Source organism: Sorex araneus, chromosome 4 (assembly GCF_027595985.1).
Source record: "Sorex araneus isolate mSorAra2 chromosome 4, mSorAra2.pri, whole genome shotgun sequence".
Taxonomy (NCBI): domain Eukaryota; kingdom Metazoa; phylum Chordata; class Mammalia; order Eulipotyphla; family Soricidae; genus Sorex; species Sorex araneus.
Genome location: NC_073305.1, coordinates 130,617,524 through 130,627,021, shown reverse-complemented (window position 1 = coordinate 130,627,021; position 9,498 = coordinate 130,617,524).

Here is a 9,498-nt window from a genome sequence, read left to right as displayed (position 1 = left end):
ACCTCTTCTCAAACTGTATTAGATTTTCAGAGTCTTGACTCTTCATTCCACATCAGCAGCTAATTTTGTTTTTACTTCCTTTCCTGGCAACGAGCATAATGATGTGATTTCATTGCTATAACCACATGGTTTACAAAATTTTACTCTCTTACCCTTCCTCTTATTATATCAGCTTTATTCACTAGAGAGATTTCAACTGTATATCCATGCAACTGTATTTACAACTTGGCTGTTGAAAAATGTGAAGACTGGAGACAGAGCCAAAGGAAGCAGATAACTAGATGCTGACTGCGAATATAGAATCTGTGGACTCTGGACAGCAAGGACAGAATGTTCACTGATTTTCTTATTTGTTGCAAAGTCATCTACCTTTACACTTCCCTTAACACTGTCATGAATTGTTGCTTCTCCCATTTGGTGTTAAGTTCTCTCAGTCTAAACAGTACTAATATAATCTTTATCAGGTAATCCAGAACTCTTAAACTACGGGAGTATTACCATCTTCCATCTATTTTTTTTTCCTTTTCTTTTCTTTAGTGGAAATTATCTCTACTCTTCTCAACTTTGTTATACAAACCTTCCTCTCTACCGGCTCCCTTAGGCATTATTTCTTCTTCTTAACTTCCATTGGTCAAATCTGCTTAATTTGGGGATCAAAAGACATGATCTTGTGCAGTTGAGAGAGAGGCCCAGTAACAGGGACAGAGCAAAAGGATCTCATGCACAAGCACCTGGAAGCAGACTGGAGAAAAGAAAGAGAGAAAAAGAAAAAAGAAAAAATATATACGATCTTTTACCTTGCTGTAAGGTCCACAGAATTTATTCATCTTTGTAGGATAACATTGTGTTTGTCCCTTCAGCCTTGCCACAGGGAACTTAGTTTACCTTAGAGCAATGTCCTTTCTCTATGGACACAGGAAGACAGTTAATATTATGCTTTGTAACTTGGGAGCTGATTGACTCCATTAATATTTACTCATAGGCATCTGCTTTCGCAACTCAGTTGTCCTTCATTCCTAGCACCCCAAAAGCAGGGTCCCGATGAGGGACAGAATGGACCCAGGGCAAGCTGTGAGCTACCCTGGCATCGAAATAAGCCAAGCCAAAGTGGCACAATACTCAACTATAAGTTGAGAACATGGTCATAGACAAAATCTGTCATGATCCAAAAGTAACGATGAGACTAGGACCCTGATGGGTTAGGAAGACTAACCTGGCCTGAGGAGTGTCGTCTGGAATATATAGTGAATGTCCTCGGGAAGAAGCAAACTTTAAGTCTCATATATCTCTTACTGTGCTCATACAGAATGACATTGCTAGAAATACTAGAAGTAAATTTACTATAACTATTTAAGTGGATTACTAGCTGAGGAAGGAAGAAAGCGACACACCCTTGTTTGGATCCGACCCTTGAGCGGATCTCCTAGTAATCTGGAGTAATCTTTTTAGATGAGATTTTGCTAATCTCCTGGAGAAGTGGTCTTACCCCTCTTTGTTGATTTGTTAATTTTCAACTCACCTTTGTGTAACTGCCCTTGTGATTTCTGTATAAACTAAGACTGTAACAGAAGTAGGGAGAAGACACAGAAGTGAGGGAGAAGAAGCAGAGGTAAGACAGAATCAAGGAGAAGAGACAGAAGTGGAGAGAAAATGGAGGCAAGACAGAAGACACAGGAGAAGACACAGAAGTAAGAGGGAAGACACAGAAGCAGAGAGAAGACACAGAAGCAGAGAGATTGGAAGAGACCAGAGGAGAGACTACAGAGACAGAGGCAGAGATAGAGAGACAGACAGAAGACAGTACAGCATCACACACAGAAGCAGAGCACAAGGAGGAGCCATCCGATCCGGTCCATACAGTGGCTCAAGAGCACTGAATGCAAGCTGAGAGAGAAAGAGGGAGAGAGAGAGAGAGAGAGAGAAAGAGAGAGAGAAAGAGAGGGAGAGAGCACTGCCTCGAGAGCCCTCGAACAACACAACAGACATCACCCCCCCCCCCCACGCGCACGGGTTTTTATATTTTTTTAAACATTTGAAGCTGGGAGTTTAAACACTTTTACCAACATCTCCTCCTTTCCTTCACCTTCCTATCCCTGACAGTCACCATCCTACTCTCTTAAGTTGAGCTTATTTATTTTTCAAATTTTATTTATTTTCTTCCTCTTTCCCTTCCCTTTGTTAATGTTGTCGTTACAATGATAGGGAGTGTCACACAAGCTTGAAGGTGGTGCTCACTAGGTAGGGCCCCACGTTGGGCTGCAGTGCTTGCACATTCAACCTAGGTTCTCACTTTTCTGAAGCTGCAGTGCTCATCCACGTGCTCATTGGGGGTCAGACTAGCTGCAGGGATTGTGTTTTTTTCTCTGTTTGCTGTGCTCCTCTCAGAGTTTGACTTTTCTATAGCCACATATATCAAGTAAAATCTACAGTACTTTACTTGACTTTTTTCTGACTATTCACTTAACATAGTGTGGCACGAGTACATCTATGCTGCCATAGATGGGTACACACACCCCATTTTATTATATTCCATCAGCAGCTATATAGGTTGTTTCCATGTTTTTGCTTGTTAAAAATGATACTACAATGAGCTTGAGCATGCAGCTTCTCAGCTATTAAAATCGGAAAACTGTATTACTCATGGTGTTGTTATAATAGTTTGAAGAATTAAAACCTATCAGGAACCTGGTTCAGTGCCTCTATAACTTAAAATGCCCAATACATATTACTTTGAACTCTGTATTTTGACTTTTTCTATTTGATCAGAAGAATTTTTTTCTATTTGGTTGCAGAGGAAGCTTTCTGAGATGGTGATTACCTTTTTTTTTTGTAAATTAGATACCCAGAAACAGAGATTATGGATCAACTGAGAGTTCTATTTTTTTTTTTAAGTGGGTGGAATTTGACCGCACCTAGCTGCACTCAGGACTTACTCCTGGTTCTGTGTTCAGACATCATTTCTGATGCGGCTCGGGAGATCAGGGTCCCAGGGATCAGAATCCAGGTAGGCTGCATGCAGGCCAAGGACCTTACCTGCTGTAAAATCTCTGGCCCATGTTAAATTTTTTTTTTGGGGGGGTAGGAGGCACATAAATTAGTGCTAATAGCTTGCTCCAGGGTCTTCAGGTCTTCGTGCAGGTAGTGCTCAAAGAACCATGGGGATCTGAGGTGCTGGGGATCAAACCTGGGTCAAGTGCATGCAAGGCAAGCACCTAACCTGTTGTACTATCTCTCTGTCCCCCAATGCTGCTTTTAATTTTTTAAGAAAATTTTATACCGTTTTCTGAATGGTTTTGATAATTTACACTCTCATGAAGAGTACATAGTGTTCCCTTTTCTCCAAATGCCTGCTAACACTTATTACCTCTTATTTTTGTTAATAGTCATTATTTATTGAAACATTTCTATTTGAGCACTGTGATTTCCAATACTGTTAATGGTAGGGTTTTATGCATGCAGTGACACACCCTTCACCAGAATGCCAGCTTCTCACCTTTACCTCAGGGACCCCAACCACCCCACTACCGACATATAGGTTCAGTTTGTGTAAGTGCAGGCACATCGAAAGGTTTAGATTTCCTTTTCCTGGTTATTGGTGACACTGTCTATAATTTCAGGTACCTGCTGAAAATCCACCTTTAAAAAATGTGCATTTGTGGTTTGTAAACATTATCTCCTATTTATTTGGTTGTCTTTTCATTTTGTTGGTTTTCTGTGCTTCCAAGAAGCTTTTAAATATGATGTAGTCTTTCTAGCTTATTTTTGGTGTTGTTGTTTATGCTTTAGGTGTTATATTAAAAAAATTTACGCTCACAGCAGTTAAAGAGATTTTACTTTATGTTTATATTATTTGACTTATAGAAGTAAATCTTTCATGTAAATTTTTAATTCATTTTGAGTTAGTGAGCAGTGGAGAGAAGGGTTCAATTTAATTGTTTGATGGCAATGTCAAACTTTCTAAGCACACCATTTTTTAAAAGAGACTATTAACTCTTTAATATTACTAAATAAAGTAATACTGATTTCCATATAATTTTAAGACAGTTTCACAAGAATTTAAGGATAGTTCTGTTTTTTATAAAAAAATGTATAGTTTTGACAGTGATTGCATTAATCTATGTTGCTTGATTTGGGTAGTATGTACACTTAAACAATATTAATTTCTCTAATCATTAATTATTGGATATTGTCCATTTATTTCTGCTTACTTATAGGTATAACTATTTCTAATACTTTTATTATTTTTGAGGTTATTGTAAAAAATGTAGGCTTGTTTTTTTCAAATACTTTATTGTTAAAATAAGTATTTAAAAAAACTAGTGTATAGGAATGCAAATGACTCTTATATATTAAATTTGTATCCAGAAACTTTGCTGAACTTGTTGTTTCAGTCCAACAGTTTTAGCCTGTGGAGAGTTTGATATTTGCTGTATAAGAGGTCACATTTTAAAACAGAGACAAATTTCTTTCTTTCTTTTTGACTTGAATGCTTTTTACTGCTGAATAGGAGTGGTGAAAAGTGTGTCTTTATTTTGTTCCTGATCTGAAAAGGAAAGCTTTCAACCTTTCACTGTTGAGTATGTTCACGAAGCAAGCCATAGAAAATTTAATAAGGCTGAAGTTATTTCAAGTATCGTATGTGACCACAATAGTGTGAAACTAGAAATCAATAATAAAAGGAAATCTTGAAGTCCACAAATATATGGATATCATTTTATTCTTCTCCTCTAAGGAGACTGACTCTTATGGGTGCTGGTACTTAAGAGACGTGTGTTGGAATAGTGTGAGTCTGTTTTCTATTCTTTCTAATGTATCTTATTTTTACGCTTCTTCCATGTATTTGTCTGGGACTGGCTTTTGTAGAAAGTATTGTGATTTGTAGATAATTGTTCAAATTGAAGTTTCTTGTGAAGATACAAGTGCTAGAAGTTGTTTTGCCACCATTTTCCTGACATGTCTCTCAGTAGAGATGTAGCACTGCACTGCAGCACTGTCGTCCCATTGTTCATTGATTTGCTCGAGTGGGCACCACTAACATCTCCATTGTGAGACTTGTTACTGTTTTTGGCATATCGAATATGCCACAGGGAGCTTGTCAGGCTCTGCTGTGTGGGTGGGATACTTTCAGAAGCTTGCCAGGCTCTCCGAGAGAAACGGAGGAATCGAAACTGGGTTTGCCGCATGCAAGGCAAACGCCCTACCCGATGTGCTATTGCCACAATAGAGATGTGTTGGTGTTAATGTCCTCATTTGGTTGGTATGCCTTGTTTTTTTGACATAATATTTTTAAACAATATTGGAATATTTAAAATATTCAGATTCAAAGGGGCATTATGCCTGCAAATTTACTCTTGTATGATTCAGGAAACTGACATGCAAAACATGTCAGTTCTAAAATCTAAATCTAAATCACTAACTTGGCGAAATATGGGTAAGAGTTTATATGGATATATTATATGATTATTATAGTTATTTTGGAAGTCTCTATTTGAGAATAAAAAGTAAAAACCAATTATTTTGCAACTCACTTTTCTTGATAAATCATAAAAACATTTTATATTTTTGACCTCTTTCTTGAAACTTTTTCTCTGAGCTAGACTCCTAGTCTTCAACCTTGCTTACACATAAACCATCCCAGAGCCAGCCCGTGTCTAGTTGTCCTTAAATGTGTCACTGTATTTCTCTTCTTCTGCTCTCTACACTTATCTAAATATACTTTTTCTTCTCTATTTTGAAGAAGTTCATCATTGTCTCCTTATGTAGATCAGAAGCAAATTTCTCCCACTGTATCTTAAATCAATCAAGTTCTATGATTCTGCAAATCATCTTCAAGTCTATCCCTTGCCCTTTTTTCCCCCATTTTTATGTCTCTTGCTTTAGCTAAGGCCTTTCTGGCTCCTTACCTAGCATACTTAGCCATTCTAAACATCTTAGTCAGAGGAGATTTTGGAGAGTATTAATCTGGTGTGTAAAATCAAGTTTATCTTTGCTCTTGAGCCTCTTATGTACAAAATAGCCCTTATAAATGTGCACATAGTGATTTTTCTGCAAGCTGCAATTGAGGTAAGGTACAAGGCAACATTTGTTTATTGTGTTGAATTATATTAATATGTGTCACCTTATTTCCTGGACTGACCTACCTTTCTAGAAGTACACTTACTCTACTGACTCTTTGCTGCTATAAAGTGCATGCTGTCAGTAACTTTAGGAGAGAGGGAAAGCATATATAGAGACGGATGAGTGGGCTCAACTGCTTCAGATAAAATGCAGTTTTCTAAACATAAAGATCTACAAAACATACTTGTGTCTATGTCTTGGCATTAAGCAGTCAATAATCATGTCAACTATACTTTTATTTACAATGATGTGTGGCATAAAACAGGACCTCCACAATCCCTTTTATGCATTTTACAAAAGTAGCTCCTCTGCTTTTTTCATTAGCTTACCAAGGAACAAATGTGTCTTGGTAGAGATTCAATAAAATCAATTAATTAGGCAACCCTTTTAAGCAACAATGGAAGCAGGAGTCAGGCACTGTGTTAATGCCTTGTCTGGGGTAGGGCAGTGCTCACCACTTGCTCATGTACTAAAAGCACAGTCACACAGGTCAATATTATGTAGCTGAAAGACTGAATGGTTATTTTATTGAATGGATGCTGCAGTTCTTATGTTGGTTTTTATATAGCTAATTTAATTGTTGCCAATAGCAACGAAGGTGTCTATATCAGCTACTGATGCCATTTATGTTACTGAAACAGTTTGTGCCCATGTTTCCATTCAAAATCTTTATTTATAAAAGAATAACAAATAAAGAAATAAGTAGAAAGATAGACCTTTCAGTAATTCTGGAGCTATGTGACAGGGCCCCACCTGGCCCCAAAGATAAAAGTCTGTATGTTACTGTGCTTATTTATTCATTTAACAAGTATTCATTGGGTACTATGTTCTTGCAGTTTTAGGATATAGGTGGTTAATAAATCATAATCTTAGATCCTGATGGAACTTATAGTTTAATGTGGAAGGCAAATAATTATATGAAAAGTAAATATATAGTTACCAATTGCAATTAAGCAGTAAGAGAGAAATAAACAGTTATTGTTATAAGAGACTTTAACTGAATGGGGAACTGGAGGCAGTGTATTCTTAAGACCAGGAAAATTCTCTTTCATATAGTGATGTTTAAATTAAAACTTGAAAGATAAAAAGAAGTTGTTTGTCAGGTGCAAGTTGAGTTGTAGGTAGTGAGACCTGCATATTCAAAATGCCTGAAACTAGAAGGGGGGTTCTGCAATGTCCAGAGATTTAGCAAGTTTGCTGACTTGTTAGGCTTTATTATCCATTTTTTGTCATTTTTGTGAAGCTAACAAGTGTAAGTTTTTCCCCTCATGTGCTTTAGTTACAGTTATACGTATAGTCAAGTTAGAGGTGGTTCTCTCTTTTCTCCCTGCCACTTCTAGTTATGCTGAACCATGTGGTATCAAAAATCAAACACATAAAAATTATGTTCCAGCTTCTTGAACCATCTCTGAGACCCATAGCACAGTGGGTGTGTGAGTGATTGCTAAGAAGAAGATGATGGAATTGAAGAAAGATCAAAACATTTCAGATAAATATTTCTATGAATGAATCTTTGGAGCTAAAATGAAGAAGACTAAAAATGATGACAGAAAGGATGATATGGTGAATAAGCATCAGGATAATTAAGTTCATAGTAAGGCCAAGAGAAATAGTACGGCAGAAAAGGCACTTGCCTTGCATGAGTCTGACCTGGGTTCAGTCCCTGACATCTTGTATTCCCTTGAGCCTGTCAGTTGTGATCCCTAAGCACAGAACTAGGAGTAAGCCTTGAGCACATCCAGATATGGCCTAAAAACCATTCAAATAAAAAATTTTTAAAAAAATGAAAGGAAATAAGTTGATTGTCTACAGTTGGGAATCTTAAGACAGCATTCAAGGGTTAATGCCTATGAGTATATAAGACAAATATTTTTTGTAATGAAAAGTTATTGGACATGAGGGATATTAAAGACTTTCTTCTTGTAAAGATTATAGCAATGTGGTATCTTTGGAGCTCTGACATTGGTACTTTTAGTTCCTTTATATTTGTTATCATCATTCCATGTGTTCTTACATTTTTCTATTAAGAGTATTGTCCACATTTACTGCCTAAAACACAGTTTTATTCAGGTCTATCTTTACAAACCCTAAAATCTTTTTGGAAAAATCCATTTTAAATAAACTTATTTCTTTACCCTATTCCTAGAATCCTTACCATCTGAAATGTTAGTGAGCAAGAGAAAGAATTTTAATTAACTATTGATTTGGGATCATATTTTAATTTTTATTCCTTATGATTTATTTACATTTCATCAATAATAAATAGCAAAGAGTATCTATTCAAACAGATAAAAATATTTTAATGCAGAATTGTTTTTCTCTCTGTGTCAAAACTCAGGGATAGTCATTTAATTTACCATATGAACAGTCAGTCCTACATGATGGACAGATCTGAGTAATTACTTAAAAGATGTAATACAATTGGAGATGTATTACTTGTCATAATCGGAAGCAAACTTATCAATTTAATTCCACTTTTGATTTTGGGTGGCAAGGAAACTAGGACTAGAAGACATTAATTGCCTTATGTAATTTATTCTTCAGCTGAAATAATACCAAAGCCTCAATCCCCTTCATACTGTCTATGTGGTACCTCTTTCCTACTACAGAAATTAAAGTTTAACCTACTCAAATATATGCAAGAATGTCCTCTTGTAAAACACATCCGGAGATAGAGACCCACAATCTTCATAAACACCCCATTAGAGCCAGAGTGATAGTACAGCATAGAGGGCACCTGCCCTGCATGTTGCCAACCCACTTGAATCCTGAGCATGACATATGGTTCCCTAAACCCCATCAAGCGTGGTTTCTGATCACAGAGTCAAGGGTATACCTGGAGCACACTCTGGCGTGGTTCAAAACCAACCAACCAACAACCAACTAACCAACCAACCAAACAAACAAACAAACAAAGAAATAAATAGCCACCCTCCGCCAGGTTTACTACCCTTGAATGCAGGAAATTGTGCTTTTACATTTCAGAGCAGCAGAGAGTGAAGACAGTTTGGAACCTGCGTGGATTATGGTCAGAACTGTGGTAGGCTTCTTAATGATGCGAAATGATTCCTGCCTTCTGAGAGTTCTGCTTTTGTGTCATCTTTTCCTCTGAGTATTAGCTGCACCTAGTGATTTTCTTCTGATGAAGAGAACACAGCAAAAGGCAGAGGAATGTCACTTCCAGTAAAAATGAGTTAACGAAAAGACTGAGGCTCCCATCTTAGGAATGTTACTGTCTTGGATCAATTCCTTGGGAGAAACCAGCTGCCATTTTGTTAGGTCATGCCTCCGTGTGGCAGGAAATCAAAGCCTGTCATCAACCACAGAATGAATTTGAAGTAGAGAATTCCTTTCTCCTCTAACGCCCCTTGCCCAATTGTG